The sequence below is a fragment of the Kogia breviceps genome, chromosome 4, assembly GCF_026419965.1.
Source record: "Kogia breviceps isolate mKogBre1 chromosome 4, mKogBre1 haplotype 1, whole genome shotgun sequence".
NCBI classification, from domain to species: domain Eukaryota; kingdom Metazoa; phylum Chordata; class Mammalia; order Artiodactyla; family Physeteridae; genus Kogia; species Kogia breviceps.
This window is the reverse complement of record NC_081313.1, coordinates 130,544,144-130,570,107: the sequence shown is the minus strand read 5'-3', so window position 1 is coordinate 130,570,107 and position 25,964 is coordinate 130,544,144.

The following is a 25,964-nucleotide window of genomic DNA, read 5'->3' as shown; positions in this document are numbered from 1 at the left end:
ACATGGTCACTAATATAAGTTCACTAAATATAAGGATCCCATCTAGGATCCTGGAACAGAAGAACATTAAGTAAAAACTAAGGAAATCTTGGGACTTCCCTGGTGGTCCAGTGGTTAAGACTGTGCTTCCAGTGCAAGGGGCCCGGGTTCATTCCCTGGTTGGGGAACTAGATCTTGCATGCGGCAACTAAGGCCCATTGCAGCCTAAATAAATAATAAAATAAGTATATTTTTTAAAAACTAAGGAAACCTTAATAGTTGTTAATAATAATATATCAATATTGACTCATTGATTTTGATTACCATGCTAATATAAGATGTCAATAACAGAAAACTGGGTGTAGAAAAAATGGGAACTCTCTGTATTACCTTTGCAAATTTCTTCTGTAAATCTAAAATTGTTTGAAAATGTGAAGTTTCTTTTAAAAATGAACGGATTTGTTTTCATTTTTTGCCTTCCTTGTTTGCCCCCTTACATCACCTTCTTACAAGCCTTGGCATCTTTGATCTGGTCTTACATCTTTTTTAATCTATTTACCAGTTTATTTACTTTCTCTCCCACTTCGGGGATATTTATAAAAGTTCAGTCTACCCAGCCGGTAATTCATCCAGAGATGGACACACCAGTATCCATCAATCCTCCTCAGGCATTTTTAAGGGAGCTCCCAAGGGTCTGGGACCAACATCCTATTCAAATGCGTTTTGCATGGCTACTTGGCTAAATCAGATATTTCACAGGGAGTTCAGGCTCTCCGGGGAGGAAGGGGAGGGGAAAAGGAGGGGGAAAAGAAGAAAAGGAATATTTATAACTTGTGTACTGCTAATATTCTGCGGACTGTTTTGAAAGAAAATAAAGGAGCCCCCCAGCCCCTCAAAAGAATTGAACTGCACCCCAATCCCATGCCCCTGGTGGTTCAAAGACCTCTCAGATTTACCAGGCTCTCCAAGGAAGCAAGAGACTCAAGCAAGACCCAACCCAGTTCTTCCTCTGCATCCTTGCCCCTGTGTACGCAAACTCCGGGAAACTCATCCCCTCCCTTGATTTCCACAAAATCTCGCTGACTCCAAGCATTCGTTAGAAGAAAGAGATGTTTTTGAAATTCAAGGGCATGGAGGGAGATGAAGGAGGATTTTTTTGTCTCAGCAACTCAAACACTTTCCAGCTAGACACTGGCATCACTATCTGTAAATGGCCACCTGCTCTGGAGCCTCAGGACACTTTCCACTGGTCCCCTTTCCCCACAAGATCCCCAAAGTCACCCCCATCCTGGGCTTTTCTCTATCTCCCCCTCTTAGGAAAAAGAATAAAAATATTTTTACTGCTAGGGTTCTTGTCCATGCCCTTGGAGTCTGGGTCACACCTTATATCCCAAGCAGCTCACCAAGATATGTTCCCAAAGACAGTCCCCTTCCTAAGAGGGATCCTGCTTCCAGCAGTTAAGAAAATCTTTGCCTAATCATGTCTGGCATCATTTACCAGCTCATCTTCTACCCTGGCCCTGTTCCTTCTGCATTCATCTACCCTCTTCCAACCAAGAATAAACCCTAGCTTTTAATGTTAATCTTTGAAGCTGGGTTCATATAAAATATTTGTCCATGTCATCATCTTATTAAACTCCTATCCATAAACTTACCTTCAGTCAAAGTTGTAGGCGAGGCAAATGTGCTTTGCTGCCTTGGATTACGTACACACTTCTACTCAACACTAAAGGGAGACCAACCCATTACAGAACCACAGTTCTTACTGCCCAGGTCAATCTTGTCCTCTTTGGATAAAAATTTACACCTGTAAATATTAAAGTCAATAATAAAAAGAACAAGATATGACAAAATATCTTTCGACCCTTACAGAATTACTTTTTCTTAAGCATGCTTTGGTATTTTGCCTTGGGCGCTGAAAGATGCCATGAGAGGATGTCGTAAGAGCTTCACTTTTATTTACTATGAGGATGTTGCTGAGGATAACACTGTTTGGATCTCGTTTCCTTCTTTGTTTTGACTACTAGGAAACTCAAAGTTCAAGTTATAGCCCACCTCAATTAACTGATCGGAATCTTATGACAAACATGGTACAAAAATCTCATAGATCATACAATTTATCCAATTAAAGTATAAGGTTCAATGGCTTTTAGTGTATTCATATGCTGTGCATCCATGACCACAATCAATTTTAGAACATCTTCATTACTCCAAAAAGAATTCCCATATCCGTTAGCTATCACCCTTCAACCTTTTTCCCCCAGTGCTCAGTAAACACTAATCTACTTTCTGTCTCTATAAATTAGCCTATTCTGCCTGTTACAAATTTGCCTAGTTTGCCTATTATGTATAAATGGAATCATACAATATGTGGTCCTCTGTGACCAGCATAATGTTTTCAAGATTCATTCATGTTGTAACATGTATCAGTACTTCATTCCTTTTTATTGACAAATAATATTCCATTGTGTGGAGACACCACATTTTATTTATGTACTCATCAGTTGATGGACTCTTGGGTTTTTCCCACTTTTTTCTATTATGAATAGTGCTTCTATGAACATAAGTGTACAAGTTTTTGTATGGACATATGTTCTCCTTTCTCTTGGATATGCACCTAGGAGTGCAGTTGCTGGATCATATGGCAACTCTCTGTGTAACAGTTTGAGAAACTGCCACTGTGTTTCCATCTTTGCTTTGACTGTCAAAATGCGACACCACTTTATATTCCCACAAGCAGTCTATGAGGGTTTTGTTTTCCCATATTTTTCCCAATGCTTCTTCTTACCTATCTTTGATTATAGCCATGCTAGTGGGTATGAAGTAATATATCATTGCGATTTTGATTTGCATTTCCCTGATGACTAATGATGTTGAACATTTTACCATGTGCTTATTGACCATTTGCATATCTTCTTTAAAAAGCTGTCTACTCAGATCCTTGGCTCATTTTAAAAATTGGGTTGTCTGTCTTTATATTATTGGGTCGTAAGCATTTAGAAAGTTCCTCATGAGATATATGATTTGCAAAATTTTTCTCCCATTCTGTGAGCTGCCTTTTCATTTTTTCATCGGTGTCCTTTGAAGCCCCACAGTTTTCCATTTTAATAATGTTCAGTTTATTTTTTTTCTTTCTCTGCTTGTGCTTTTGGTGTCATAGCTAAGAAACCATTGCCCTATCCAAGATCACAAAAATTTATACTTGTTTTCTTCTAAGAGGAACTATATCTTCTCATTCATTAGCCAGCACCTGCCCATGAACCAGGGTTCCTCTTTCCCCTCACACTATGGCTAACACTTAGCATTACACGACTTTCTAATTTCCACTCATCTGATGGGTATACACGGTAAAGTTTCAGGTTGAACTTTTGAAATAAACTTTTAAAGTTTTTTCTCCTTTTGGGAAAATATGAATGGAGGGGGGGAAGGAAAGGAAGAGGCAGCTGGCTGGGTGGGCAGAACCAGGAGGTGAAGTTTGTTCAACTGCTTGGGCCCCTGTGCAATCCTAGAGGCAGACCGAGTGGTCACGGGCCACCTTGGGGAGAAGGAAGCAATGCAGTTGGACTTTGGGGAGCTGGCTTCCCAGGCAGCTTGGCTGGAAGGAGTCCATCCCATATGACCAAGGCTGGCTGTGGTTGCCTCCCAGAGGACCCTGGGAGCTCAGGGAGGCTGGAATCCAGCCTTGTTCTCACCAGGACGCCCCCTCCTTATGTTTCTCTCTCCCTTCTTTCTGGGGGATTAGAGACTCTATCTTAGGGAGACCTATATCATTTTGATTTTTTAAAAAATTTTATTGGAGTATAGTTGATTTACAATGTTGTGTTAGTTTCAGGTGTACAGCAAAGTGATTCAGTTATACATATACATATATCATTCTTTTTCAGATCTTTTTCCCATATAGGTTATCACAGAATATTGAGTAGAGCTCCCTGTGCTATGCAGTAGGTCCTTGTTGGTTATCTAATCTTATATACAGTAGTGTGTATGTTAATCTCAAGTTCCTGATTTATCCCTCCCCCCAATGTTTCCCCTTTGGTAGCCACAAGCTTGTTTTTTTGTTTTGTTTTTTGTTTATTTAATTTTTAAAAATATTTATTTATTTTGCTGCCCCAGGTCTTAGTTGCGGCATATGGGTTCTTCATTGTGGCATGCGAGATTTTTAGTTGTGGTGAGCAGGATATTTAGCTGCGGCATGCGAACTCTTAGTTGTGGCACGTGGGATCTAGTTCCCTGACCAGGGATTGAACCTGGCCCCCCTGCACTAGGAGCGTGGAGTCTTAGCCACTGGACCACCAGGGAAGCCCCCCACAAGTTTGTTTTTCATATCTGTAAGTCTGTTTCTGTTTTGTAAGTTCATTTATATCAGTTTAAAAAATTAGATTCCTATATCATTTTGTTTAATCTTCACCTCGTTTGCTTTCTCTTCCATTCCTTTCCTCACTCTCTCCTGCCCTTCTTTTCCTGCTCTCCTCACAGGACAGATGTGGCCCAAACCCGAGTCTTTAGGAATATCTGCAGGGACACCAGCTGCCTTCTCCTGGGACCAGGGAACCCCTGACCCCTCTGACTGTTCAGTTTCATCCAAGGACCTTGGTTCTCTGGCCAAAATATTTGCGCTGAAGTCAGCAGGATCCTCTAGCTGTTAAGATAACTTGCTACAATCCCTGAAGATTTGCACATGTAGAAGGAAGAGGGCGATGCTATTTTGTTAAACCGTGGCTGCAGCTGGAGCTGGCTTGCCTAAGAAGAGCATCACCCAGTTCTTCACAGGGATAGTGCATCTCTTTTGGAAATACCTAGACACGCAAGAGATGTGTAGGAAAAAAAAAAAAAAACAGTTTAATTGCTCTGATTAAAAGGGAACAGCAGCTTGGAACTTGGCTAGCAGCTGCATGCAAGGTTTGTAGGAGTTAATGGGGGACTTGACGGCAGAGTAATTTACTTTGGGGATGACACCCTTTGTTAACTGCAGAATTTCAGGAAACATCTGCTAAACTTGACAGCTGTGTGCTGGCGGTCATTGAAAACCAGCATTAAGTTGACAGGGACAGAAAGAAAGAGACAGTCCCAGGGGGAAGACAGGAATGAGATTGAGTGCTCAGTGCCAACAGGAAATCAAAGGCAGGAAGTGATCAGTAAAGTATAAGCCCCAGGGGGTGGGGGTCTGGGAACATTTGGGAAAGAGCTCCAGGCTTTTCCATAATATGCAGATGTGGGCTCTCAGGAAGGAGGACCCCAGACTGGTGAACTTGGGGATATGCAAACTTAAGGCATCTGGGATACACGTGTGCAAGCACACACACACACACTCCTGTGCAGGACCAGATCTTCCTGAGCAGTGATTCTCCACATTGGCTGCAAATTTGAATTGCCTGAGGCCTTTAAAAGACGTGCCAAGCCTACCCTTCCACCAAACCAATGACATCACAATCATCAGGCTTTCAGAGCTTCCAGGTGCTTTCGCGATGCCCTAGAGCAAGGGACCCTGCCAACACCAGCCCTACAGAAAACTGATGTCATTTATGGCCTCCCGCAGCAAAAGACTCACCTGAACCCACACTCCTTTCCCTCACGCACTTTTCCCTCCAACCTTCTCTTTTCCCTTGCTTTCTCACTCCCTCCTTTCCTCCCCTCCCCCATGCCAACTGGAGCCTCTCCCAGGGGCAGGAAGACGGCAGAACGCATAAAATACAGGAATTCGAATTTCAGATAAACGACGAATAATTTTTTAGGATAAGTGTGTTCCATGAAACTATGCAACACACTAACTCGTGTTAGTGATTATGTCACAGATAAAGTCACAGATAAATGACCCGTGATTTACTAAAGTTTAAATCTAACCAGGCGCCCAGTGTTTTTTGTTGCTAAATCTGAAAACCCCAGATAGGGAAAACTTAGAAAACAATAAAGTGAAAGACTTCTTCCACTCCACGGAGATCTGGCGAGACCACCAGCCTCCAACCCAGAGTCAAGGGTTCCGGGGCTGAGTCCCAGTAAGAATCAGCAACACTTTTCTGCTTTTCCCCCCAAGTGTTATGGGCCCACAGCGCTACACGTTACGACCACCAGAGGGCGCGCTATGAGCGGGTGGGAGGAAGAGGCTTGGGAGAGCCAGCAAGGAGTAGACCCGCCTCTTCCCCCCACCCCACCCCCACCCCGCCACGATGCTTAAGGTTGGAGCAAGGAAGCATCCGCCAAATGAGCATTAATGCTCAAGCAGTGGGTTAGAGGGAAGTGGCTTCCTCTTTGAAACTAAATCCTCTTGCCGAGAGCCAGGATGAAATCAGAGAGTAAGTTACACCCAGGGTAGAAGAGCTCACAAATTGGCAGCTGTTTCTCTTACAGTGGTTTATGTTTTTATCTATTTGTTTGTTTGTTTAAGGGTTATATATTTGCTGTGGATCTTCCCAGAACTTTTTCTATGCATGTGAATGTGTGTGCATGTAAATGATTTGGATTCGCTGGCAAAATTCTTTCACAAATACCATAACGAATGTATGTGTATCTATACATACGTATTTCTGGAAGTTGCTGTTTTCATTTAATACATTTTGAGGGTCATTCTATGGTATACATAGTATTAATTTCCTTGTATCTTCACAATGACCCTATGAGGCAGGGGCCCTTGTTATCATCCATTATACAGATAGAGAAATCACAGCACAGAGAGGTTAAATGACTTGCCTGAGATCACACAGCAAGTAGCCAAGCTGGAATTTAGACCTGGGCCATCTGTCTTCAGAGCACACATGCTTAATCACTCTTCTGGAATGCTTCGTTTTAACCAGGGCATCACAGTCCATGCTATGGACCGGCCATTGTATATACGCATGCCCTTTTGGAGGAACCTTTAGCTTAGTCCAGGTCTCCACTATTATAAATGACACAACAGAGGAGCCTTGTACAGGGGTGGTTGAGGCTCTGCGGGGTAGAGCCAAGGTGGAGCCTGCACGGGTCCCATTTCCACGGATACTGCCTCATTTCTGTCCCTACTCCCAGCAATTGTGTGTGAACATACCCATTGCCCTCACTGCCACCAAAGACATGCCGGGAAGCAGGAACAGCCTGTGGAGAGGCGCAGGGGTACACTGTGGAAACGAAGAAAGGGGACTTCCGTTATGAAGAGGGGAAAATTTAGCAACACTGCAACAACGCAGAAAGGAGAGGATGTAGGTTATCAATTGGGTGATCTAGCTACGGCTTTTTTTCTGGGCAAGTCCAGGCATTGGGCGCCTCCACTGAAGGTCTCTTACTTGTTACACAGTCAAAAGACTCAGGCCCTGCGGCCCTGCTGGTTGCCTCTGGGTGGGTCTCACCCAGCAACATGGGCCGTGCCCACCGGTCTCCATGGAGTCGATGGATTGGGAAGGGAGAGGGTTATGATTCTTGCTGATTCCCAGAGTGGGTCTCAGAGAGCTTGGGAGTGAGACAAGATCGTGTTCATGTCCCCCACTGGAGTCTAGAAGAGATTAGGTCATCAATACGCTTCTGAGGAAGTGGGGGAAATGAAGGGTACCCCAGGGAAGCACTGACTCAGCCCTCCACCCTGCCCAGGGGACTTTACACATGGTGACAAAGCCACATGACCCAGAGCTGGGGTGTGCCTTGGGGTGCTTGTGTCCTGCCAGGGGAGGCCCCTAGGTAGGATTCTCAAAGAGGAAGCCCCTCCCATATTATTCTCCCTAATGACAAAAGCGACTAGCACACAGGCTGTCTCTCCTTTCCGATGATGGGGTACATGATGGCCTGAACTTGAAAATGATTTTCCCTTATTTACTTGTAATGCATATTTGTCTTTCTGCTTGTCTGGCATTTTGAACACCCTTCAAAGCTTTGAAGAATTCTCTCCTCCTCGGTCCCTGACTCCCCAGAGGAGCCAGAAACTCTGTTTTCCCAGAAACTAGGGTGCAGGCACAGGATCAGGCTCTCCGGTCCAGCAGTGGACTCAGATTCAGAATCAGCGGCTCTAAGATGAGGCAGGTTCGCACAGATGGTGGGGAGGCGGCAGGGTCCAGGGGCAGAAGGTCCACGGTTCATCCGGGCCCTTTGGTGTAGTGGCTCTGCTAGGTGCTGGCCACGGTACTGCTCCCTGGAGCTGCCCTGCAGTGGCACGTTTGGGCCGTGTTCCCACGGGCAGAGCCTCCAGCCTGGTTCTCGGGCTGCTCAGGACATGCTGGGAGCCCCCAGCATCCTGTAATAAATTCCGTTTCAGCTTAAACTCACTGCAGGTGGTTTCTGCCGTTTGCAGCCAAGCTTGCCTGAGACCTCCCTGTTGGCCGGACATCTTTGCAACGGAGGCATTTAGTGTACGGTGTGACGGCTGCATGGCATGCCTTTTACCCTATCAGGCACGGCTGATTCCAAAACTAACCCAGACACTCTGTAGGGTACATAGGCCTCTAAGTGGGGTCATTCAGACTTAAAAAGTGATTTGGGGGCCATTTAGAGTGATCTGGCCTCCCGCCTCCTTCTTCTCTCCCACTCAGATCCATCCTCTCCTGTGTGGCCAGAATGAACTTTCTCGAAAATGACCTGACTGTGCCGCTGCCCAAGTGATAGCTGTGCTGGCACTCCCCACCCTCCACCCAGTCTTTCTCCTCCCTGCTTTGCCACGAGGCTGCCCTGTCCAGGGGGCAGGCATGGGAGGGAGAGAGGAGAGTGGGTTTGGGGCATTTGTCGCCCTGAATCCTTCCCTGCCTGGTCCCCAGGGCCAGCTGCATCCCTTTCCCGTGGCCTTCTCCATGCCGCCGCTGTCTCTGGGTTCTGATCACCCCTCCCTGCCCACATCCTTGGGGTGGTCACAGCCTCCCAAAGAGGGGGAAGCACATCACTGCGGCTCCAGTCCCAGGTCTGCCCCGCCCCCTGTTCCTTAGCCCCGCCCACCCCGGAGCAGCCACCCTCCTCTTGCCACCCCCATCCCACAGTCAACTGCTCCAGGAAGCTGTGGGGTTTCCCCCAGGGGTCCAGGGCCTCATCCCCAGAACTCGGGAGTGTCACCTGGTATGGCAGATGCCATTAAGTTACTGATCCTGAGACAAGGAGATGATCATGCGTTAGCCAGGGGGGCCCTAAATGTCATCACCAGCATCCTTAAAGAGGGAGGCAGAGGGGCATCTGACGACAGGGGACAAGGCCATTGATGACAGAAGCAGAGACTGCTGGTGTGCTCTGAAGACTGGGTCAGGGGCTCTGAGCTGAGGAACAGGCTCGGGCTCTGGAAACAGAAGGAGGAAGGGAACAGATTCTCCCCTCAGTGGTTCCACAAGGAACCTTGGCTTTAGCCAGTGACACTGATTTCGGACTTCTGGCCTCCAGAATGGGAAGGGAAGAAATTTATGTTGCTTTAAGCCATTGAGTTTGTGGTCATTTGTGATAGCCACAGGAAACTAATCAGAGGGCTTCCAGGACCCCAGGCTGGACCGGTGGCCCCATCTGAGCCCCACTGCCACCCACTGCTGACTGGTGGCACTTCTCACGCTGCAGGGGACCTGCAGCTGACCTGCCCGTCTTCTCCAGCAGACCCCATGCTCGGCCTGTACATTGTCACTCCTGTGTCCCCAGCACCCGCTGAGGGGCCCGCACATGGTGTGGCGGGAGTGAAAACTTGAAGGACAAACTGTGCACCCGGCTATGTCACTTATGGACTGAAACGCTCCGAAGCAGGGATGCTCACTTACAGCCTTCAGGAATCCTAGAAACTCCTCTCCGTGACCCCTTGGACATCAATGCTGGCCCCAAGGACACCAGCCGTCAACTTCATTCAACAGCTCCGAGGAGACCAAATCAGGGCTGAGACCCGGCTCCTCCAGTGACCCAGCTCCTCAGAGGGCAGTGTTTCAGAGCCCGAATTCTTGGGATCCAGGGAGAGTAAAATCTGGGAATAGTGTCCCATAAAGCAGGGGACAGGAGCGGAGGACCCAGAAGATGAGCACAACACCCCTTTCTGTCCCCCACTCCCCACTAAGATCCGGGGACTCCTAGGAGGGGGCAGCTCAGCTGCGCTGGGATGGGGAGTGTGCAGTCTTCTCTGTGCACTCAGCTCTGTCCTCTGTCCCCAGTACCAAGGGACCTGGGGCCGGAGGCCATGGCTGCTGCGAGGGATTTGCGTTTGTTTGTTTGTTCGTTTTTGGTCACACCGAAGGGCTTGCGGGATCTTAGTTCTTGGACCAGGGATTGAACCGGACCCTTGGCATTGAAAGCGCCGAGTCCTAACCACTGGACCACCAGGGAATTCCCAGGATTTGGGTTAAAATCACAGGGGTGATTTGGGTCCTCTCCATCCTCCTTCTCTGAACCTCTCCTATCCCCACTCTCCTGGCAACAAAGCCCTACTTCTGCCGTTGCACTCAGGTCCACTGAGCCCGGTCAACACTGTCACCAGGCGTGGGCTTTCAGCCTGCTGGGCTACCTGCTGAGAACCTCTGGTGTGGCCACCACAACCATAGGCCACTGGAGGACCAGGTGGCTTAGACCCCATCACACCCACATCGCTTCACAAAAGCTCTCCACGTAACTCCCTGTACTGTCATCACCCCTCTACCATCGTCCCTCCCACTAGCATGGGGAGTTTCTGAGGGCAGCCAACAGCAACTTCCTCTTGGGTCCCCCAGACCTAGAAATGGCACATACATTTGCTGAGTGAGGAAGCAGAGAGGGCAGAGCGTGTGGACACTGGGTAGAAGGAGGGTGTTTACTATGGTAGCCCCTCTAGTGGGCACTGCTTTCCTCAGAATATAGGCGTGGACACCCTCATCCTCTGCCCTTCAAACCTCATTACTCCTCTGCCCTCTCCTCTCCTGCTTCTCCTTGCTCATCCACTCCAGCCATACTGGATTTCTTGCTGTTCTTTGAACCTATAAGAATGCTCCCTGCCTCAGGGTCTTTACACTGGCTGTTCCCTCTGTCTATCATGCTCTTCCCCCAGATGCCCTCATGACTTAAACTCTCACCTTTCCAAAACTTTGTTCAAATGGCATTTTCTGAATTGCCCTATTTTGATTATCCAATTTAAAATTGCAACCTCTCCAGCACACCCAATTTTCTTGGCCTGCTCATTTTTCCTCCTTTTAAAAAATACCAGTTATCCTCTAATATTGATTTTATTATCTTATTGTTTCTAGTCTTTCTCCATGTGGGTAGGAACATTGGTCTGTTTTGTTCAAAGATGCTTCTCCCGTACCTAGAACAGTGCTGTCACATAGTGGGCCCTCAACAAATATTAGCTGAAGAAATGAATGAATGAATGAATGATTGGGGAAGCTTCACTGAATGGTGACAGTTAACCAAGTCATGCAGGAAGAGGTTGAGCAAAGGGAATCACTGGGGAAAGAACATTTCCAGCAGAGAAGACCTGTGCAAAGCCCTGAGGTAGGAGCCTGCTGGTGTGTTTAGGCAACAGCAAAGAAGCCGGTGTGGCTGGAAGACGGCCAGGACAAGAAGGGAGGGGGAGAGATCAGAGAGTAGAGGAGGCATTTACTCTGATATGGGAAAGCACTCGGGACTTTAGAACAGCGATGTGACATGGTCTGATTTATGTTTTATAAACATTATTCTGTCTACTGTGTAGAAAACAGACTCTAAGGGAGGTGGAGAAGAAATAGAGAGACTAGTGAGATTTCTGTGATCCCCCAGCTGGGAGGCCTGGGGGACAGCCATGGAGGTGTGAGAAGGGGTTGGATTGGGGATGTACTTTGAAAGGAGAACTGATAAGATTTTCTTTTGGATCATATGTGGAGTGTGAGAGAGGAGAGAGGCATTACAGGCAGCTCCAGGTTTTAATCTGAGCAACTAGAAGGATGGAGTAGCTGCCTCCTTAGCTGGGGATGAATGGGACCAGACTGGGAATAGGAAACTAGGAGTTCCATTTGGGCTTATTAAGCAGGAGGTACCTATTGGAAATCTAAGGGGAGACGTCAAATCAACAGTTGGATGTATGAGCCCAGAGTTCACGGGAGACTCCAGGCTGGCTGGACAAATTTGGGAGTGACCAGCATGTAGGTGCATCTTATAGTGAGGAGGTTATGAGCTCACCTGTGCAGGGAGAATGGGGACAGAGAAGACGGTGTCCAGGACTAAGCCCCGGGCTCCAGCGCTGAGAGGTGAGGCTGTGAGGAGAAACCAGAACAGTGCAGTGGAGGGAAACCAGAAGAGAGACGAAACGTGCCTGAAAAGCCAGATGAAGATGTGTAAAGGAGGGGGCACCATGGGCTGCTCCAAATATTGCCAATGGGTCCACAGAGATGGGAGCCGAGAAGGGTTATAAGGGCAAGATTTGAGTGTAAAGGACCCAGCACAGGACGGACTAGGGAAGGGGCTTCGCCGATGGCACTGTAATCACCCTTGAGGACAATCATCTTCGCCTGCCTTCTTAGCAAGTCTGGGGACATGAGGTCACAGGACAGGACTGGAGTCCCTTTGTCACCACAGGCACTCTCCTTATTGAGATGAGACTGTTTCCTTTGGTGTCCAATGGGATGGGAAAGTCTGCCCTTGGACGGCTGGGGAAGAGATTGAACAAGAATTCTCAAGGCATATTGAGAAGTGGAAAATAGGATTTCATAGGAGAACAGCCCCCATGGTTGGAAGAGGCACCTCTGGGCAAGGGAGAGGAGAGGGTGAGGAAAAACCTTTGAACTCTCCTATTTTGTAACAGGGATCAACAACAACCGAAATGCTAGCAAGGACATTATTGCAACAATTGGTGAAATTTGAATAAGGTCTGTGATGACATAATAGTATTGCATCCGTATTAATGTTCCTGATTCTGATAACTGGACTGAGTCAGGGGAGAGAATGAACCTGTTCTTAGGAAACACCCACGAACTACTTAAGGGTGAAGGGTCATGTCTGCAACTCAACTTTCACATGGCTCAGATTTATAAAATAATATATATTTAGAAAGAGTGATGATAAAGCCAATATGGCAAAATATTAACAATTGATGAATAGGATAAAAGGTGTGTAGAATTTCTGCACTATTCCTGCAACTTTTCAGTAAGTTTGGAATGATTTCAAAATAAAAATTATCTAAAAGGCCCTAAAAACGTTTGTAGTATGTTTCTTCCATATTGTTTGAATCTTGTTCAATGAGAAAACATTGATGTTACTAAAGTGTGAAGTGCTTTTAATTGTGAAATAGGCGCAGTAAATAAACACCTCTTGTGAACTGTAAATCTTAAGCTGTTAAATATTAATTATTATATTTCTTTGTCATTCTATTCATTATTATCGTTACTGTTATTATTGATATTGCTAGTATTTCGAGTTCTTGAATTGCAGACAGCCGCCTGTTTTTGTGTGTCCCTGGTGCCAGGTCAGGTCATTTCGACCCCAGGGGCCCCGGGCCAGGTCGTTTTCTGGCTTCCCCATCTCGACCCCCTCCCGAGGGAGCTCTCCATCGCCCCCAGCCAGCCCGCCGGCTTTCGGCAGTGCCTCCCTATGTCCACTAGAGGGCGCCCGCAACTCCTCCTTGTCTGCAACGCGGTTCCGCAGAGCCTGAGATGCCCGCGCTGAGCTGCAGGACCGCAGCCCGCTGTAGGCTGAAGCGAACCTGCGAACCCACCCGGGCAAAGGGTCTGGGGTCTCTGGAATCCAACTCAATTCCCTGATCCCTTTTTCTTTTTTTTTTCCTGCATAGTTGGCTGTCGGCTCAAGGGTGACATTGAAAATGCATAAAATTTAATAATTCTGGAGACTGGATCGGGGGAAATAAAATTAAATCAACCAACGCAGACCACCTACTCCAGGATGTTGAGAAATACACAGAGGTAGGAGACACAGAAGTGGCAACAGAGCAGCCCATCGGCCAGATTTGGCCCCCAGATGTCCTCTGTTCAGCTTCCTGGTGTCTGATAAACTGAAAGGGGGGGGTCACTATTTTAAAATTTTTAAGTTGGGATATTTCACATAAAACCCAGATTTCTGTCTTTGCTTATAAAATGAGGTGAAGGGCCCATATCTTCACATGGGAAACCTCTCTGGAGCTATGGGGCAGTTACCTTCTTGGGACTGGGCATACATTCCAGCTCACCACAGTCCCCACCAGGCCCTATTGCCTCACCCCCCAGGGGAAAGACAGTTAGGAAGGTACATTTGTCAAGAGAAACTTTTAGAGCATACTGCACTTCATGGCTTGTTAGCTTGATTAGAACTCTTAACTGTTGAGCATAGTATATGGGGTCCTCTCGGTACTCCTGCCTGGGCCTTGCATTTCCAGGGACAGACCTGACCCCCAGCACCTAGAACACCACTGGCATTTTCAGTAGGTGCTCAAAAGATCGGATTTGAAATGATGAACTTGTGGGCCTGGGGTGGGGGCAATGGAGGGGTTAGAGGCTGTCCACTACGAAGTGAAGAATGTCCTGCACTTGCCCGGTAGTGGAGCTGGATTCCAACTCAAGTGCCCGTGGCATTGGGATGGGAAGGTTGTCCCCACGCTCAGCCATCAGAAGAAGCCAGATGACGGACTTCTCCTGGGCTCCAAAGTGTCTCAGCTTCGCATGCCCACCACTGAACGAAAGTGGTTTTGCCTCGGTTAAACTTAGAGATTTAATTTTCTGATAAGGCTACTACCCTGAGTCTGAGAGTCTCAGGTGTCTTGAGAAAGGAAGGACTCAGGAAGGACTCCAGGAAGCTGGTTACCTGTGTGGGATGGGTCGGATACAGATGTATGTGTCACACGGTGGTGAACTGGCAATACCAGGCCCTCATCACCAAGGAGCAGGAAGCCCACTGGACAGGTATATCGGAGGCCACTCTCTGCTCTGATCTGGCTGGGTCCTCTTTTTCTTCCAGCATCTAGACTCAACTGAACCTAACCTTCTGCCCTCTGCCCTCTGCTTTCTCCCAGGTTGTTTTGTGGGCCCAGAGCTCTTGTTGCTAATTGCATCTCCCAATGATCATAAATCACAGAGTACTCAACTACTGATTTCTAAAAAGGCATTTCCCCCCAATATGCTCTGAAAAATGCCTGCTCCAGATCTGACTGCCTGGAAGACTTCTCCAATTCTCTGTCTTCTTGAGGGCTTGCTTCTCTCATTTTCCCTGTGATACCCTGGAAATCACTCTAAGTCCACACTAGGCAATGTCAACGATGCTCCTTAGAAGGAAGCCAGCTAGATGGAGGATCCCTTTCCCCTCCCCTCCATCCTTCTTTCTGGAATCTGTAATAGGTAGCTGGAAATGCAACAGCCTCTTTGATCCATGAGGCAAACTAGAGGATGAAAGCAAAGGCTAAGGATAGGGAAGCACAAATAGTGAAGGAAACTGGCACCCTTTTGACCATGGAAATACCACACCAGCCCTGGACTAACTACTTGTAGAACTGTTTGAAATGAGAGAAAAACCAACATTATTGTGTATAAACTACTGCTGCCCTAGGCACGGTGCTTTCCTAGCAGCTGCTATGAACTTAATCTTACCCATTAGACCGTCTCTCCCTGGGCTGACTGCCAGCTGAGATACCTCTTCCCCTCCCTCTCCATGTAGAATCGACAGCCAGTGAACTGCTTTAACCCACTTTGTGGGCCAGGATGTTCTGTTTCTCAGGTGGTTTGCACAATTGTTTATAAGAGAGAAGTGTGTGCTGCCTGGGCGTCTCTTAGATAAAAATGTCTTTCAGATGACCTCCATCTGATCCTCTTCTGGATAGAGTGGTCAGGCTGCGCTGACCTTCAGCCAGTATATAAAGACACACTTGTACTGGCTGATAAATTATAAACACTACCACGCAGGTTGTAAACAGCTACTGCTTCAAGCCCCACTAGTGTACCCCTACTCTGTCCCCAGCTGCTCCCTATAACTCTCAGACTCACATAATCCAGCAACTTGAAAGGTTAACACCTGGGGTGGCGAGGGTCTGAGGCTTTGCTCTAACTCACCTGCCTCGTGTGTGTTCTGATGGGTGATGCCCGCAAGACGTCTCTGCATCCAGGAGTGGGAAAGAAGGGGCCCTGGCCTGGGTGCTGGCTGGGACCTGCTGGCATCCAGAGCCATGACCCTTCCCACCTGCTTGCTGGTGCCCTGCTGACTCTGATGCTTCCAACCTGTGACCAGTGACCTCACGGCTTGTTCTTTGGGCTCAGAAACACCCCAGGGAGCACTGGCCATCTCCCTCTCACTGACTTGGTCCCCCCTGGACGCTCACTGGATGCAAACCCCAACCTCTCACCTTGTCCTCCATTCAGCCTGTTGACCTGGCAGACCACCTGCCCCCATCCCCTGCCACCACCGCAGCACCTGGCTGTCAGCACTCACACCACGTGGGCATGGAGTGTGGGCCAACACAGCACCATCAGCTGGTGCCCCTGCTGCACCTGAGCTCACAGCCCAACACGTGGGGCTGCATCCCAGGTGGCTTTAGAGCAACCCCTTCCAAGCTCCATTCCCCCTCCTTGCTTCCTCTGCTCCCTTTATAGACTCTTCCTCCCATCTGCTCCTGGTTGTGAATCATATACCCCTCAATCCCTGTTACTTTTCTGTGTAGAGAATTTCTCCATTCCTTTGTCTTAACCCCTTTTGTTGGGCCAGTGGTTCTCACGGGGGGAATCTTTGGGGCCGTTTTGGAAATGAGTGTGGCATCTTCAGCTGTCCCAATGATTGGCGGGGAGCCAGTGATATCAGTGGATAAGGGTTGACATTTTTTTCAATATTCACTGTAAACTTATTGAACTATGGCATGAATAGAGAAGCATCCATATATCTTAAGTGTACACACAATACATTTCCACAAAGTGAACGTTTCCATGTAACCAGCTCCCAGACCAAAACCAGAAGAGTATCAGCATCCCCAAATCCCTTTGGATCCCCTTGCAGCCATGACCATCTACCAGGGATAACCACCACCCTGACTCCTAACACTTCTAAGGGATTCCTTTTCTTTTTTAGACCTCCTAGAAATGACTTCATGCCATGTCTGGCTTCTTCCACTCACTATCATGTTTGTGAGATTTCTCCATGTTGCTGCTTGTAGTTCTTGTTGGGCATGTGGGTTGTTTTCAGTTTGGAGCCATTAGGAGTAGCACTGCCACGAACATTCCCTCACACTCTTCTTGATTGATAGATGTACACATTTCTCCTAGGCAGACACCAAGAAGTGAATACCTGGATCACAGGACAGACATATACGCAGCCTTAGTAGCTACTGCCAAAGAGTTTTCCAAAGTTATTGTAACAGTTGACATTCCCACCTGCCCAGTAGAAGCATTCCTGTTGCCCTGCTTCCTTGTCAACACTTAGTACTGTCTGTTTCATGTTAGCCATTCTGGAGGGTGTCCTGTTGTATCACACTGTGGTTGTTGGCCATCTGGATATTCTCTACTGTGAAGTGTCTGCTCAAGTCTTCTGCCCGGTTTACTGTTGAGTCGTTTGTCTTTTCTCTTATGGACTTGTAACTCTTTTGTATTCTAGGTATGACTTCTGCAATGAATATATGGATTACAGATATCCTCATCCATTCTGTGACTTGTCTTTTCACTCTCTTAAAGTGTCATCTGATAAAACAGAATCTTTAGAGAGTAAAATTCATTAACTTTTCCTTTGAGGTTAATAATTTTTTGTGCTAAGTCACCATTTCCTACCTCTTTGTTTCCTTCTAGAAGTTTCATAGTTTCACCTTTCACATTCTGATTTATAATCCCACAAACTTTTTTTTTTTTTTTTTGTGGTACGCGGTCCTCTCACTGTTGTGGCCTCTCTCATTGCGGAGCACAGGCTCCAGACGCGCAGGCTCAGTGGCCATGGCTCACGGGCCCAGCCGCTCCACGGCATGTGGGATCTTCCCAGACTGGGGCACAAACCCGTGTTCCCTGCATCGGCAGGCGGATTCTCAACCACTGCGCCACCAGGGAAGTCCCCCACAAACTTTTGAATGGTCCATCAGACATCCATGAAGGTGAAAAACCTGTTTATAAGGATCTGACCTAGAGCCTAGCTCAGCTTTACACATAAACACAAAGTATTTTTTTGTACAGTTTAATATACACTGAGTTTCCCAGAATGTAACTCCTGTGTAAATTTAGAGATGATTATATTTTGTTTTATCTGGAATTTTACCAAGATTTGAATCGCCATTTCAGAAGAAATACGCCACTGACAGGAAAGTTGCTTGAGTTACGTGAGTTACCCATATAACCCACCTGTATCTGTCTACGTTTCTAGAAGATTCTATGTTTGAAATAGGCACACATACTTAGTTGACTCCTTTTCAAACTGTCTACTATAAAGGAAGTTTCGACAATCTTCAGTCGATAATCGTCTTACTTCTCTTCAATCCAAACATAGTCATTATAGCTCAGAGCACATATCTGATCACTTAAATTATCTCCCCTGGTCTGGTCATGCCCAGGTGTCTAGATATTGGTGCACATATGATTCTATCATAAATCACTTTATTTGTATTTCTCTTTTCGATTATAACAAGGGCATTAAATTAATTTGGGAGGGGGAATTATGTGTGTAGATACATTTCATTTCAGGATGGCAAAGGGGATTTTACGAAGCATTTTCTGTAAGAAGGAGCTGTTGTGTCTGATAGAGAGAGGACCAGTGTGATCGGCTCTGCCCAGGGGACCTCACATTTCAAATCAAATAAGAACAGTAAGGTGTATTTTTTTTTTTTCCTAAAATGGAATTCCTCTTAAGCCAACCAATTTTATGGTAACAATAATGTGCTTCCTCTCGTTACATTTGTGAAATAGAAGGACCCATCCCAACTCCAGGAGAAACAATGTGTGCATGGCCTTTCTACTCAAAGGCACCTCACCTCCTGCCACCATCTACCTGCCTGAAACCATGCAGAGGTACACTCTGGTTCTTCACTGGGTTTAGTTTCACAGGTAAAAAGGTCTGATTTCAAGCCCCAGTTCTGCCCCAGGCACTCTTTATGGCTCTGGGCAGTGTGTTAGCCCTCTATGAGCCCACAGCATACATTCACAAAATGGAGAAAAGAAAACTTACTTGGCATATCTGTGATAGTCAAAAGGTAATAGCTGCTAACATGGACTGAGTGTTTATTCCAGCCCAACTCCTGTGCTAAATGCCTTAGCAGGATAATCTCCTTTCACCTCACAACCCTGCTATTTGAATAGGGACCAATCCTGTCCCCATTTTACAAATGAGGAAAGTGGAGGGACAGAGAGGGTAAGTAAACTGCCCTAAGTCACACAGTTGGTAAATGGCAAAGATGAGAGTTGAACCCAGGCAGTCTGACTAGTTCCTGTTAAATAATAACCTGTAGGGAAAACAGTGCCTAGCACAGGGAAAAGATGCTCAAAAAATGACAGCTCTTGCCTACTATTATGTGCTTACTGGCTGTATAGTTCTGAACACCTATATGTATTGTTGCTTTCTCCACCCTCCTCCCCACCATAAGAACTGGGCACATTCCTTTGGTTTAATATATTCAACCTTTTCATATATGTCATAGTGGGTTTTAAACAACTTGATTTCTGGGACTTCCCTGGCGGTCCAGTGGTTAAGAATCGGTGCTTGTACTGCAGGGGATGTAGGTTTGATCCCTGGTCAAGGGAACTGAGATCTTGCATGTTGCAGGGCGTGGCCAAAAAAAATTTTTTTTTAAAGTAAATAACTTAATCTCTAATATCCCAATTGCCTAAATTTGCCAGGGTTTGTCAACAGGACACTAGTGGAAGTGATGTTAATTTTAATATACCTGTGAATGATATAGAGAAGCCTATGTTTGCACTGGAATTCATGCTGATATTTACCTAAAAAATAAAATAAAATAAAATCCCATAAGCAACAAAATCACACTATGTCAAAACTACTTCCAAGCCCCAGGCCACTTATGCCTGGAAATACTTGACACGAGGAAACACAACTATTTCCGCCCCCCTCCCGACCGCCCCAAGTACTGGTTGTAACAGGATTTGACCTGCATGTGTCTAGATCCTTAAGAATGTTCTCTGATGCAGACCAAGGTCAGGTATGGTAAATAAAGTGGCTTCCAGTGCAAAATAGATTCCACTTCCCAGCAGGTGTGGCTGTTGAAATTTTCCATTTTTGAAAATGGTCCATGGGCTTAGAGAATTTTCGGGAGCTCTGTCATGCAAGACTGTGTCATGGCAGCCGTCCAGGCAGCTGAAGTGTGTGGTCGTTAGCAAGCAGCAGGACCCTGGGCTTTAGAGCTGAGTTTCAGGGTGAGTCTCTGCTATCACCCAGCAGTCAAGATGCCTTGGGTCTCTGGGCTTTTGCTTCCCTCCCCATCAAAGGAAGAAGCTGAACAGGAGAATTCCTAAAATGTCCCCAGGTCTAAATTCTAGGAGCTAAGGAGTCAACATTTTCCACAGTTTTGGATTGGTTGGTGCTGGATCACATTGTGAACAAGCCAGGACTCACTTCCTTTGTAGCTGTGTGACTTAGACCCATCACTGTGCCTCTCTGAGCTTCAGTTTCCTCCTTAATAAAATTATAGATAATAATACTGATCTCACAGCCTTGTTGTAAAGATAACCTTTAAAGGCCTAAACGTAAAATAGATGCTCAACAAATGTCAGTTTCGTGCTCTCACACATTTGCCCACCTTCTCTTTTCACCATGCTCCCCACTCTCAGCACCAGACCCGCCCCATGCAGTCAGCCCACCTCTACCTGTGCCCCACCCCAGCCCATGCTGTCTTCCCCCCAGCAGTACTGAGAGTCTAGACCCTCAAATCTTCAGTCCCAAATTAGCATGCACTCATAGACCAACAGTCACAGTGGGAACCACCTGATAAATTGATACATTTATGCTTGTCACTTCCCTGGAAGATTTGCATTAAGAATTCTAACAGTAGGGAACTCCCTGGTGGTCCAGAGGTTAGGACCCTGTGCTCTCACTGCTGAGGGCCTGGGTTCAATCCCTGGGCGGGGAACTAAGATCCCACAAGCCATGAGGCAAGGCCAAAAAAACAAAAATAAAAAATAAATAAATAAATAAAATAGGGATTAGGGAAAGAAAAAAAGAATTCTAACAGTAGAATTTCAATGCCTAGAACAGAAAAGAATCAGTAATTTAAATATGGCAACATGTGCTTTAAAAATTCCATTCCCTGGCTTCCCTGGTGGTGCAGTGGTTAAGAATCTACCTGCTAATGCAGGAGACACAGGTTCGAGCCCTGGTCCGGGAAGATCCCACATGCCGTGGAGCAACTAAGCCCGTGCACCACAGCTACTGAGCCTGCGCTCTAGAGCCTGCGAGCCACAACTACTGAGCCCGTGCGCCTAGAGTCCGTGCTCTGCAACAAGAGGAGCCACCACAATGAGAAGCCCGCGCACCAACATGAAGAGTAGCCCCCACTCACCGCAACTAGAGAAAGCCCGTGAGCAGCAATGAAGACCCAATGCAGCCAAATATAAATAAATAAAATAAATAAATTTATTTTTATAAAAAATTCCATTCCCTGATGATGCTAAAAAAAGAAGCATTTGGAATAGTTTCTCTTTTCAACGTATATTATGCATATAAGTAGCTGGTTCGTCCGTGTGATTTATTTGGTTCCATGATCTGTTTCTTTTTCCACTTGGAAAAATAACCCACTTTAGTGGATCCATCTCAGGAGTTTTAGCAGTGGGCAAAGTCTTAGAGCTCGGATTCTTGTTTGCTTTACCCAGTCAGCCACCCCAAATTCTTTTTGGAAGTGGGTGGAGCATAAATGAAAAGTCGGTAAACAGAATTCTTTCGTTGTCTCTTCTGGACAGGCCGTGGTCTCTTCGGGCTACTTCATGGCTCCCAAACTGTAATTATTGGTTGCTTTTTAAAGTGTCCTTCTGAACTGACTGAGAGTATTTAGTTGTTCTAAATTCATTTGGGATCCTTCTGGACCAAGAGTTAAAGGTGATTCTTCATTCCTGTAAGTTAGAGATGGCCTCATCTCAGGAAAACTTCCAGGGCTGTTGCCATGCTGTGTGGTGAGATGGGACAATTAAAGCTGCATCCCAGCATCCTCCAAGTGGGACTCCAAGGTAGCCTCAGGAAGCAGGAAGCTTCCTTATGAGTCTCATCTCCAACCTGGATGGACCCTTCCCTCCCATAGCCCTAATCTCTGAGGTCCTGGAATAATGGAAATAGAAAGAGACCACTGGGCCAGAAGAATTGTAGGTGGTTTTATTGACCACAAAGTCTCAGTAACATCATGGGTTTTGGGTAATGCCCTGAACCTCACCTGACTTCTGAAAGAGACAGAGGCTGTTCCCAAAGATTCTATAAGGTCTACTATTTTATAACAGATTCTCAAGCTCCCTTCCACCAGTCCTACCTTCCTTCCAACACAACACCTTATGGAGGATTGAGGGTGGAATGTGAGGCTGGTCAGGAGACATTGCAACTTTGCCTTTTTTTTTTTTTTTTTTTTTTTGCGGTACGCAGACCTTTCACTGTCGTGGCCTCTCCCGTTGCGGAGCACAGGCTCCGGACGCGCAGGCTCAGTGGCCATGGCTCACGGGCCCAGCCACTCCACGGCATGTGGGGTCTTCCCAGACCGGGGCACGAACCCGTGTCCCCTGCATCGGCAGGCGGACTCTCAACCACTGCGCCACCAGGGAAGCCCAACGTTTGCCATTTAATAACAATAATGATGATAACTAATGACATTTATTGAGCACCATATATGCATTGCTTCATTTCATCCTCACAATGACCCTATGAAGTATGTCTCACTATTATCTCACTATTATCTCTCTTTTCCCCTCCAACATCCATTGTCTATCTAGGAGCTGGAAAAAAAAAATTGGACTCCTTTCTTTCTGCACAGCTCACATCTAACTCACCTGCAAATCCTTTCAGCTTTACCTTTAGAATAGACCCAGAATCCCTCCATAGCTCACCACCTCCACTGCTACCTGGTCCAGGCCAGCACCATCTCTCCCCTGGGGTGCCTCCAGCAGCCTCCTTGCTGGGCTTTTTGTTTCTGCTCTTCCTATGACTCTCTTCTCCTGCCGTAGCCATAGCAACTCAGGATGCATCATGTAACTCTCCTCAAGGCTCCCGTCTCACCCAGAGAAAATGTCAGCATCTAATCATGGGTCCACAGAGCTGGTCCTCCACCATGCTTCCTCGCCCTCTTCCTCTCCAGCCTCATTGGTCTCCTGCCTTCCCTCCTGGAGCTTTTGGCCCTGTCTTTCCCACTGCAGAATACTCCATCCCGCCTCCACCCATAACTGCATGTCTTATTCCTTTACTTCCTGTGGTCTCTGCTCACACACCACATCATCAAAGCAGGTTTCCCTGACCATCCTAAATAAACAAGTCCCCAAGTGGACTTCTGACTGCATGTGTCACAAACCAATACATCACCAACCTCCTCCATCCTAACCCAGCTTTCTTTATTTCCTCCCAGTATCACGTGTGGATCAGGTGCAGAAGAGGTAGAAAGGAGTGGCAAAGTGCTTGACAAAAGTCTCTGATGGAACCGTGATTCCTTGGATTATATAGGAAGACACTATGGTATAAATAAATACAGCTTATGGGTTTTGCTGGATAGGACATGATTGGCTCAAAGTGCAGCTTTGGACCAAGTAATGCTGAGGAAGTCATTTCAGAACAGACTTGAGACATATCTGAGCTCCCTTCCAAAAGAACACCCAAGATGAGGTTGGAAATGCAAACTAGGCCCTTCTGAGTAAAGAGATTGGATTGAACACAAGCATCTGATTGCAGTCCCTCATGAAACCTTACTACAACTATCATGATGGGAGTTTTTAAAGACATAAACCTAAAAGTGAAATGAGAGAGATGAAAATCACAAAACTTTGGAATATGGAAAGCTTATGGATAAGAAGTCACTGACTGAGTAGCCCTGACAGGAATGAGTTCCAACCTCACAGCAGGAAAATGAACCAGCTGGATTTATACAAAAGAATGCACAGAGAAGCTCAGGAACCTGTGGCACCAGGTACCTCTGGAACTCAGAGCAAAGCTTTGGGGAGGGAGAGCACAAAATAATGGACATTGGTTGAAATCCGATTAGTAGCAGTTAGATGCCTGGACCCCCACCCCCACCCCGCCGACTCTACACTGCTGGGTACCTGCCTCTCCCTGACTCTGGCAGAAGGCTGACCATTTGCTTTCCAGGGAGGATAAAACATAACAGCTCTGGTCTGTGTGACATCAGACCCAGTTGATGGGATCTGATACCCAGGGAATCATATAGAAACAGGGGGATTCAGTGACTGTGGACATGCCTCTCTCCTCTCCCCCTGCCCCTATTGAGCTTCCAGAATGCTGGCAACCAGGCCTTTGCCCTCCAGACAGGAGGTTGGAAGAATATTCTCTGCTATGTCTAACAAGCTCAGGTAGAACTATCTGAAGATACTGATACAGGGGATCCCCCATCAACTGGCACAGCATGGCACTCCACAATAAAGCTCACAGTCAAGGAGCTCCAACTATTCTGACAACCATGCATGAAGATACTTTTGAGGAAAGCATCCACAAGGTACATCAGAGTACAAAATAAAAACAACTTAGAGGAAACAGAAATTATGCAAGGAGAAAAATACTTCCCAAAACTACCATTGATAACATTTGCAAGATATGAAAAGACATTGCATCCATGAGACAAGAACAGAATGCTATAAAAAAAAACACTTAACAGAATGAAAAATATTTCTTGAAAAATTAAAAATGTGAAAATAGAAGTAAAAAACTTTGTAAAAAAATGGAAGATGAAACTGAGAAAAAGTTTCAGAAAGTTAGTCAGAAAGACAAAGAGACAGAACACAGGGAAGAAAAGAGAAAATAATTCAGAGACCAGTCCAAGAAGTCTCACATGCAAAAAGAAGAGTACTGCAAAGAAAGAACAGTGAAAACTGAGAGGAGCAGATGTTCATCAACAAAATAATAGGAGAATATTTCCTAAACCTGAAGAACAGGAATCTCCAGATGGAAAGGGAACTTCAAGTTTACAGCATAATGGAAAAAATATACGCACAACAAGGTACATTATTATGAAATGTCAAGAACACTGGAAATAAAGAAAACATACTGCCAAGCTTCTGAAGGGTAGAATAAAACAGGTCATATGCAACAGATCAGGAATTAGAAAGAATTCAGAATTCTCAACAGCACACAGGGAACAAGTAAACAAACAAAAAATAATGGAGCAGTGACTTCAGAATTCTAAAGGAACATTATTTCCAACCTAGAATTCTATATCTAACCCAATTATCACTCATGTGTAAGAAGAGAATAAAAATAATTCAGACACGCAAATTCTCAAAAAAAAATTTAACTTCCATATGCTTTTTCCCAGGAAGCCATTGGAAGGTATACTCTACCAAATGAAGGCTTATGCTAAAAAGAAAAAGACATGCCATATGTAATAGTTCCCTGGGGCTGCCATAGCAACTTGTCACACACTGGGTGGTTTAAAACAACAGAAATTTACACGTCCTAGAGGTTAGAAATCCAAAATCATGATGTCAGCAGGGCCATGCTTCCTCTGAAACCTCCAGAGGAAGATTCTTCCTTGTCTCTGCCAGCTGCTGGTGGACCCAGGCATTCCTTGGCTTGTAGGAGCAGAACTCCAATTCTCTGCCTTGATCATTACATAGTCTTCCCTCTGTGCATGTCTATCTCTGTATCTCTTCTCTTCTTATAAGAACATCAGTCGTATTGGGTAAAGGGCCCCACCCTACTCCAGTATGACCTCATCTTAACTAGTTACATCTACAATAAGCCTATTTCTAAATAACGTCACGTTCTAAGGTTCTAGTAAAAACATGAATTTGGGAGGGAATGGACAATAGTTAACCTAGTATAACATACAGAAACAGATGAGAGGAATTCTCTGGATAATGGCAAAGGACTAGCCCAGGCTGACAGCTATGTATGAAGGTAGAGGGCATCCAGCCCAGATTGAGCAGGTTAGACGCTCATAGATTTTGTCAGAAAGGTGAAATCGAGATTTGGAGGTTGAATTAATGATAAACACTTAGAAAATTAAACAAATAAATAAGAGCACCAATAAAAACGCAGTCGTTAATTCCAGG